This window comes from Podarcis erhardii (genome assembly GCF_964252035.2).
Source record: "Podarcis erhardii genome assembly, chromosome: 6".
Taxonomy (NCBI): Eukaryota; Metazoa; Chordata; class Lepidosauria; order Squamata; family Lacertidae; genus Podarcis; species Podarcis erhardii.
This window is the reverse complement of record NC_138510.1, coordinates 41724601-41733895: the sequence shown is the minus strand read 5'-3', so window position 1 is coordinate 41733895 and position 9295 is coordinate 41724601. Positions and strand designations below refer to the sequence as shown.

The window sequence follows — 9295 nt, the reverse complement described above, 5'->3', positions numbered from 1 at the left end:
TCTAGAGTGTGTTATCCTGGCTCAGTGACATAATAGCTAATGAGCTTGCCCATCCATCAACTCATGTACTTACCCAGTCAGTTACAGGCTTTATATATTAAAAAATATTTATAGACCACCTCCTCATATCACAATCAGCTGCTTTTGTAAAAGGCTTTAAGGTTTTCTACAATCAAGTGGTATATAATTTTTATGAAATAAGTAAGCTATTATACAAGTGTAATAAAGCATGAAACACCATAAAACAATGCAAAATAACCATCAAATAACTGGCTCATCTAGAAAAGGTTTAAACAACTGCACCACTGGGGGCCACCCCCTATGCTCTGAACCTGGAGGTTTTAACTTATCTGTCATGCCATTGATAATACTTCTTCTCCAGGCATCTGCTAAATCCCTGCAGGAACATAGAAAGCTGCATATTGGTCATCTGGTTCCATACTGCCAGCACTGACTGGCAGCACCTCTCCAGGAATTTCAGGCAAGTGGCCTTTCCCAGCACTACCCAAGGGTGCCAACTTGAATAAAATGGGGGGGGGCAGGTAAGTCCCACACAATCATGAAGAGTCGGACACGACTAAACGACTAAACAACAACAACAGGTCCATAAATTACCATATAGCATATAAAAGGTAAAGGGACCCCTGACCATTAGGTCCAGTTGTGACCGACTCTGGGATTGCGGCGCTCATCTCGTTTTATTGGCTGAGGGAGCTGGCGTTTTTCCGCAGACAGCTTCTGGGTCATGTGGCCAGCATGACGAAGCCGCTTCTGGAGAACCAGAGCAGCGCACGGAAACGCCATTTACCTTCCCGCCGGAGCGGTACCTATTTATCTACTTGCACTTTGACGTGCTTTTGAACTGCTAGGTTGGCAGGAGCAGGGACCGAGCAACGGGAGCTCACCCCGTCGCGGGGATTCGAACCACCGACCTTCTGGTCGGCAAGCCCTAGGCTCTGTGGTTTAGACCACAGCGCCACCCGCGTCCCTACCATATAGCATATATTCAACACAAAAAAGAGCAACAATTTGTTGTTGACAAAGGACGGCTGGACATATAAAGGGCCCCATTACCTCCATCAAACCTAAATCCGGCCCTGGGCACTACCTGGATATTGGGTGGGGTGTGTGTGTTTTGAACCTGGGATCTTCTGCATGCAAAGGATGATGCCCTGCCACCGAATCATAGAATTGTAGATCTGGGAGAAACCCCCAAGGATCATCTAGCCTGACCCCTGGAGCAAACGGTTCCACGAAAAGCAGCACCTGTTGAATTTCCGCCTTGCGCGCCGTTTTGCCGCAGACAACGCAGAGCCGGGGGGGGGAGGCAGCCCCGCCCCCTCTGCAGCCTCAGCAAAAAACCCCAACACCCCAAAGCTCCCCACGCCCGATGCCACAGAGCGACGGGGGTGGGAGGAGCCAGCGCCGCGCGAAGTCGGATTGGTCGCTCCCTAGCCGTGGCTCCGCCTCCTCCTGCCTCAGGTTGTCGCTGGAAACCAGAAGCCGCCAGTTCTGCTTTCTGCTCTCGGCCGGCCGGTGAGGAAGACCCGGGAGTCCCAGCCGGGGCGTGGAAGCGGGGCTCGGGCACTTTTCGAAGGGGAGCCCCTCGAAGCCGGAGCCGGTAAGTCCTCGCCGGCTCGTGCCCTGCGTGGCGCGCTTCTCTCTTTCAGTTCGGCGGCGCGACAGTGTAAACAGAGCAAAGGTGGGGCGAGGAGGAGGCGGCTCCAGGAACAAGCGCCTTTTCTTCCAGCGCCCCCTTGGAGCTAAGCTCTCCAGCTTGCTCCTTCTCGGCTGCTCGCCTCTCAGGGGTGCGATCGTCGATGGCTGTGTGTTGTGGCTCTCGAAGGGAAGAAAGTTCAGACCCCGGAGGAGACTCGGGCAACTAATTCGGTTTTGGGGAGAAGGCAGCAGCCCAAACAGACCCTGGGATTTGAAGGTGAACCTCACCTCTGACCTCCCTGGGTCTAGGTTTTGACATGGCAGAAGGAAACTGTGAGCTCTCCCTCCATGAGGACTGGTGACAGATTCCTCCACACAGAAAGCTAGCCCGTTACTAAGGTAATACAAGGACCAGCCTTCTCTCTAATAGCTGGCTTTCTGTGTGCATGGAGTTATTTTGTAGGGAGCTTGCAATCTTGTGCAGGGCCCACTTGCATTTTGGAGCGTTCACAAGTTTATCCCCGTATCTTGTGTGTTTAAAAACCCAGGCCATGCCCTGTGTTTATCTTTAGGCGCATGCTGGTTTATCTGAAATCTTTGATGCCTGCAGACCATTCAGATAGTGAAGTTGGACATTATGTAACCTGAGGAGTCTTGTGTTCACCTGGAAGCCTCCCATATCTTTTAAACCATATTATCCTGGCCTCCAGACCCCTTGAGGTGAACTTGTCAGGTACAAGCATTGGCTTTTGTAGGAGAGGAGGAGGAGGAGGGAAGGGAAGGAACTCTGCTTTGGAAATCCAGCATGAGATTCTTCAAACCTGTTCTTCAGAGGTTTCTGTTTTTCTCTGCTACCTGATGTAATGTCCAATCAGGAGTTAATCTAAAAGATTAAGCACAATCTTTTGCTCATACAACATTTTGGATTCCTCCAGCATCTCCATTGTTTTTCTGAGTTCATGGAGCAACTGTCTTTAAAATACTTACTTAACATGGTTTTCTTCCATAGAGTTAAGAGATTCCCTAAGCAAGATGAGCTAATGCATAAGACTGGAGCCACCTGCCTTGCCAGACTAGAATTTGTGCCAGGGGTGTTTAAACTGACTGTTCTCTCTAAGAAAACAAAAGGGAGAGTGACTTTTGCAGATGGATGAGCACAATACTGGCATTAATTGTGAAGGGGAAGACCTAGTACCTTGATACTTCAGGCTTCTGGCATTGATTTTTAATTTTTAATTTCTTCCAGCCAAGTGAGTTGGAGTTGATTGGCATGTTGCTTTAGGGGTGATTAAATTGTTACTGTAAGGATGATGGGCTCTAATAAAGTTGAAGACAAGTATATAAGTATTAAGGAAGCTGGTGGAGCTGCTAGGCATTTTTAGCAGCTGACTTATAAAAGGACAGTGGGGGAAAAACCATGGGTGGCAGAACAGGAATTCTGTTCAAATGTGACCTTCCTTCCATCACAAAGGTTGTTTTTTTTAATAGTAATATTAGACTGCAAGCATTTTCTCCAGTGGACATTAGTATGTTCTGTTCTCATTTGTATTCATCATTCCCTTCAACTGGAAGTAGATCTAGAGGAGGAAGCTGTGCCATTCAGAGATGGGGATGGTTCCACTTTCGTATAATCTTGGAGCGAGCACTTCATATGAAAGTATTCTGTAAAGAGCCAAGCTGTGCTGTTGCAAGCAACACCTTTTTCACCACTGTTGCTATGCTACACAGGTTGTCTAAAAGACTGTCTCCATTCTATTCCATCCCTTTCGTACATTTATCACAAGTCCTGAAATGGGAAGGGAGACAGCAGGTGTTTTCAGTTTCTCCAAGCATTCTATGAAGCTCTGACCCTTCTCTTGGCTTGTGCCTCTTGCAAGAGCGCATATTGCACGACGTTCCCAATGCCTTTTATACGTCCTTAAACTTTTGACTAGTCGGCTATTCATAGTGCACCAGCGTTTTTGAAATTTTCCATGAGTAGGAGCAGCTGCGACATTTAGTGTCTGTGGGGAAGAATCCACTTTGAACCTGACTAACTTGAAGGAAGGAAGTTAAAAAAACAGAACCGGTGGCATTTGTTAGTACACTGGAGGAATGTTGTTAGTCAAGGCTTATTGACACAATCAAATAGCAAAGGTTGTTCCATCATAACTGATATCTTGGGGTGTTCATCCCTGCTTACTCATTCAAAGAATTCCAGGTTCTTTTAGGTGTATTACCCACAGAGCCACCTTTCTGACACTAGCATCATGGCTGCTTACCTAGACAGTGAGGAGTGAGGCAGGCCAACAGAGAGGTTGGTCCTATGGTGGCAGCACCAGTTTGGCTTTGCCAAGACTTCTGTTCTACCCTGACCTCGCCATTTGTACCATCCAATGACAGTGGTACCTCGGGTTACATACGCTTCAGGTTACAGACTCCGCTATTACCTCAGGTTAACAACTTTGCTTCAGGATGAGAACAGAAATCGTGCAGCAGCGGCACGGCAGCAGTGGGAGGCCCCATTAGCTAAAGTGGTGCTTCAGGTTAAGAACAGTTTCAGGTTAAGTATGAACCTCCGGAACGAATTAAGTACTTAACCCGAGGTACCACTGTACTTCAGGTTAAGAACAGTTTCAGGTTAAGAATGGACCTCCGGAACGAATTAAATACGTAACCAGAGGTACCACTGTAAATGCCAGTGGTGCCAGTGTCAGGACAAGGGCACCACAGCACTGTGTTGGCCACTCTTGGGTCACCCTGCTTCCTATTCTGACAGAATTGTTGATGCTACTGTGTTTTTCTGTGAATGCTACATGACGTGGAATCTCTCTTGTTAGAGATTATTGGGTGGCCACCTAGTCTCTGCTCATCAGATATCTCACATCGAATGTAACTGATCTGTAGAAAAGGCTCTACGGCCTGAAAATGCACATACTTCTGGAACCCAAGAAAATCTTTAATAATTTGTTTTTAAAAATACGCTGCAGTAGTAATAAGTTTCTTGAATTAGCAAGGGGTGGGACTAGATTAGCGTTTCCAAACCTGTGTCCATGAGCTTCTTTCAGGTGGTCTGCGATGTGTCTGTATTAAATATTCATAATGATTTTTAATTGAATTTTTATTGCTTCTTTTCTTTGCTGTAATACAATAAAATGCAATTTGAATTCAGGTTGTAGAACAACAAAATACAATATAAGAAATAAAAGAAGCAATAAAAATTCAATTTAAATCATGCGGCATCTATTACCGCACATTACAATTGCTACAGTAGGCAGGCAAATCATTAAGTGGTCTGCCAAGACGCTTAGCAATTTTCATGTTGCCATTGGAAGGGGGGAAAGTTTGGGTACCACTGGACTAAATGAACTTTAAGGTCCCCCCAACTATATTATATTATTATTGGTGTGGGTACAAAAGATCTTTCTGGGAATTATGGGCTTTCTGCCAATTTATTTCAATCTGCAATTCTTCTCTTGAACGTGGCAATAAAGAAACTGAAGTGAGGTGAGTCCAGAGACTTTTATATCCCAGGGTGGTTAATTCCATAAGATACTGTTCTTGGGGTATGCCTTTAAGAATGTGGATTTGAACCTGCAGCCCCTCACTGATAATCTGCATTGTAGAAGAGGCATTTTCCATGTATAATCTATCTGTGTGAGCAAAAGTAAGAGAAGGGCAAATTGGGGAGTTATCACTAGTTATGGGGGGGCAGATCGATATATTGGGTAGAGATGCAAATAGTGTGGGTTAAAGGTCCTAAGAGAGAATCCCTGTTCTTCTGAATAAATTCAGAATTGGACTACAGTGCATAATATATCAGCTGGCAGTCTTGCTCTTGCACATCTATTCAGGCAAGATTGAAAACTTACCCTGGGGGCTACTGTGCTACATCCAGTTACAGTGCTTTCCTTATATTAAGAGAGCTGTGGCTGCACATTCTTATGAGCAATTTAGAACATGGCAACCACTTGTGCCGCTTTAACTTATTTTAGAATCTGGATTGTTTCAGTTTCTGACATTTTAGCTGCCACAATGCAAATTTGATTGGTTTTAAGTATTGGTGGTAGCACCCTCTAGCAGCTAGCTCCAAGGTCCCTCATGCAAGGCAGCTCATCCACTCTAAACCACAAAGGGAAATTACTGCCCACAGAATAAAAACAGGGCCCTGAGGCATATGAATTTGCTTGAAGTTTCAAGTGGCGCTTCAGAATAGAGATAGAAGTCGAACGCTAACCTTGCCAGTCTTAGGGCAGTGTTGTGTCCTTCAAACTCTTTTTTTCCTTGTGGCCTGTGACCTTGGACCCTTTCCCTTTCTCTTTTGAAAAACTCCAAATGGCAAAACATTATGTACCCCTGATGAAAGAAAAACTTTGGTTGTTCCACTGAGTTTAATTTATAATCAATCTATGGAGGTGTACTTCAAAGCTTTAGCTGTAAAACCCGTGCTTGCAGTTTGAGAAAAGAATATTATCTTTTTCATGCAAAAAAATAATAATCTCATTTTTGTCATCTTCAATGTCATTTTGCCTTCCTGGAAACAGATATTTTAGCACGCAGGACACTATGGAAAAGCACATTTTCCTTCTGGCTTTGTTACACACATCAGACTTTGGTCAGCTAAAAGGCAGGACTTCCTGAAGTTCACAAAGCTCTCAGTGGAGCAAAATATCCCTATCATGGTCGAAGTTATTCTTGATACCTTCCAGGTGCAGTACTGTAATAACATTGTTCATAAGAACACTTGCTTGAGTTATGTGAAGAATTGTAGGGAGAAAGCTTCCCCTTGTCTCCTTCAGTACTTTCAAAAAAAATCCTATTGAGAGTCCCTTAAAAGTAGTTCCTGCTAGCCTGGCTTTCTTTCACAGTGCCAAAATTGAGTTATAGGGAGAAGTCAGAAGTAAAGCCAGGAAGTCAGACCCAAAAAGCAAGGCCTAGAGGAATGAACACAATGTGGCCTAGATCACACTAAGCCAAATCTTACTTAGTGCAAGTGTGCATGTCTCCAGAGAGGAGATAATGGATGCTTTGCTTCATCCTTGGCTGCCTTCCTGATATGCTGCCATGAGCTAAGCCAGGGGTCAGCGACCTTTTTCCGCCGTGGGCCGGTCCACCGTCCCTCAGACCATGTGGTGGGCCAGACTATATTTTTTTTTGGGGGGGGGGTGAACAAATTACTATGCCCCACAAATAACCCAGAGATGCATTTAAAATAAAAGGACACATTCTACTCAAAGCACGCTGATTCCTGGACCGTCCGCAGGCTGGATTGAGAAGGCAATTGGGCCGCATCCAGTCCACGGGCCTTAGGTTGCCTACCACTGAGCTAAGCCATGGTTTATTGAGTTGTCTGAGCAGATGCTCTCAGTTTGCTCCAGACAAACCTTGAGCTATAAAGAGCAAACCTTGGTCACAGCTCATGGTTTGTCTGGAACAGCAGCATTCTAAGTTAAGCCATGGCTTAGATCACAGTAACATCACAAGAGGAGGGCCAGAGAAGTAGCAAAACAACTGCAATCACCTCTCCAAGGACCACACACTTGCACATTTGTACTAAGGTTTGGCTTAGCATGGCTTGATTTGTGTGATTGTGATTGTGTGAACCAGACCAGTATAGATTCTTTATTAAGTGTGTTGGGCACCCAATACCATGTACTTGACCCCATTTTTCATCTAGTATCTATCTAGTAAAAAAAAAAGAGCAAATGATTGAAGTGCTCTTCTGGTTCCCCCCACCCCAGGAAATTGGAATCTGTTTGTGCAATCTGCCTACTGAATCTGTCCCTTATCCCCTTATTAATGTGCAGTGCCCTTTTTTTGCAAAGGGAAATGAGAAACAGAAAACTGCCTGGTGGCTGCTGTCGATGAAAGTGCCTGGATTTCAATCCTGCAAGCAATTAGGCTTTGCAGAACTGTAGGTAATCATCTAAAAATTCCAATCAAGATTCCTTTTTAAGGTGGCATTCCCCCCCCCCCTTGTCATGTCTGTTGCATCCTCCACTTGCTCCAACCCTACAGCCTTTGCTCTGGGAGAGCCAGTGTGGTGTAGTGGTTAAGAGCGGTAGTCTCGTAATCTGGGGAACCGGGTTCGCGTCTCCGCTCCTCCACATGCAGCTGCTGGGTGACCTTGGGCCAGTCACACTTCTTTGAAGTCTCTCAGCCCCACTCACCTCACAGAGTGTTTGTTGTGGGGGAGGAAGGGAAAGGAGATTGTTAGCCGCTTTGAGACTCCTGAAGGGGGAGTGAAAGGCGGGATATCAAATCCAAACTCTTCTTCTTCTTCTTCTTCTTCTGGGGGCATTGTGAAGCTGTTCTTACCGAAGTATAACATCGACATTGGATATTTGAAAGAAGAAATGCACTAGAAGCCTTATCATTTGTACCAGTTCCTTGCAATATCTCATTATCTGCATTAGACATCTACTTTTGGAATGTCTAACTGTTTTGAGACCCCAGTACTATGAATGATTCTGAGCAGACAAAGAGTAAAATTTGGCTTGGTAGTGAATGGCTGCATCATCACTCACATATTTGGCAATAGTCTGAGGGTGCTACTTTCAGAAGTCCCTGAGCCCTGAATTGGAAAGCTAAAGCCAATAGAAAGGAATTTGCTTAAGCCCTCCATATGAGCCTGAGCACTCTTGAGTCTCAGGGGGTATGTGGACCTTGTCCCAGAAATATGAAACCCAATTCAGATCTTAGGGGTATTTCTAGATGGTGGACTTGTCACATATCATGAATGCTCATTTGGTTTGTCTTGCCCTCACAAGTCACACAAGGATTATGCCAGTCGTCCTGCTGAGCCTTGCTACTTTGCTACTCCTAGTAGCAGAACACAGACTTGCAGAATTAGGTGGCACAATCCCAAACAGCACTAGTTGCTCCAAAACTCAGCAGGGATGAGTGCCTCTTTCTTTTTGCGCCTCTCCACAAACACACACACATATGCACATGTTGTTTGGGGGCACAGTCTAGGGACCCCAAATTCCAGGTCTTTTGCACTGAGCCCCATATTTTCTTTCTCACCACCTTTTTAAAAAAATGCTTACAGGGTTGCTGGGCATGACACAAAGTGCTGTGACCCCCAGCCACAGACACCCCAAATTAATTTTCTCAAGAGACCTAAATCTGCATCTATACATATAAGTTAGTACATGCATTTCCCCACCCCCACCCCATCTTCATATTTGTGTCATGGGCCTATGCTGTGAGACTTTTCAGTATCTAGCAATGGCTCTTTGTGTACACACACATGGACTCTCTGACTCTCTAACACACACACACACACACACACACACACACCAAGAGAGAGAGAGAGAGAGAGAGAGAGAGAGAGAGATTATTGCTTAGCAATACAGTTAATTTATTTTCTAGATTTCCACAAGTGAGTGGGAGAAACTGGTGTTCATAACTGTCTTATCTTCTTGGCTTCTACAGGGGCCAGAGGGCAGCAGATGCTTTCTTTCACTATCCCTGCATTCTGTAAACAATGAAGCAGTCAATATGCTTCTCTGCCACCTGCCTCCCTGCACAGACATTCATGTTGTATGGATTATTTCCAGAGCATGTCTGGAACTAAGCACACTCAGGCAGAGAGATGAGTAGGGCCAAAGTTGTGACAGTCTCTTTTTCAGATGTGGGGAGTGGGCATTGGAGG

At 45.3% G+C, this 9295-nt stretch overlaps 1 protein-coding gene across 2 annotated transcripts in view; it reads left to right on the top strand.

The window, feature by feature from the left end:
- Positions 1-1570: 1570 nt before the first annotated feature.
- Positions 1571-9295, top strand: part of CDK18 (cyclin dependent kinase 18) — an 87546-nt gene continuing 79821 nt past the window's right edge. Inside the window, exon 1 of one of the 2 annotated variants that reach the window (XM_081865255.1) lies at positions 1571-1621. The gene's annotated coding sequence lies outside the window, so the exon portion shown is untranslated. The remainder of the gene's footprint in view (positions 1622-9295) is intronic. The other variant, XM_081865254.1, reaches the window with a different exon arrangement.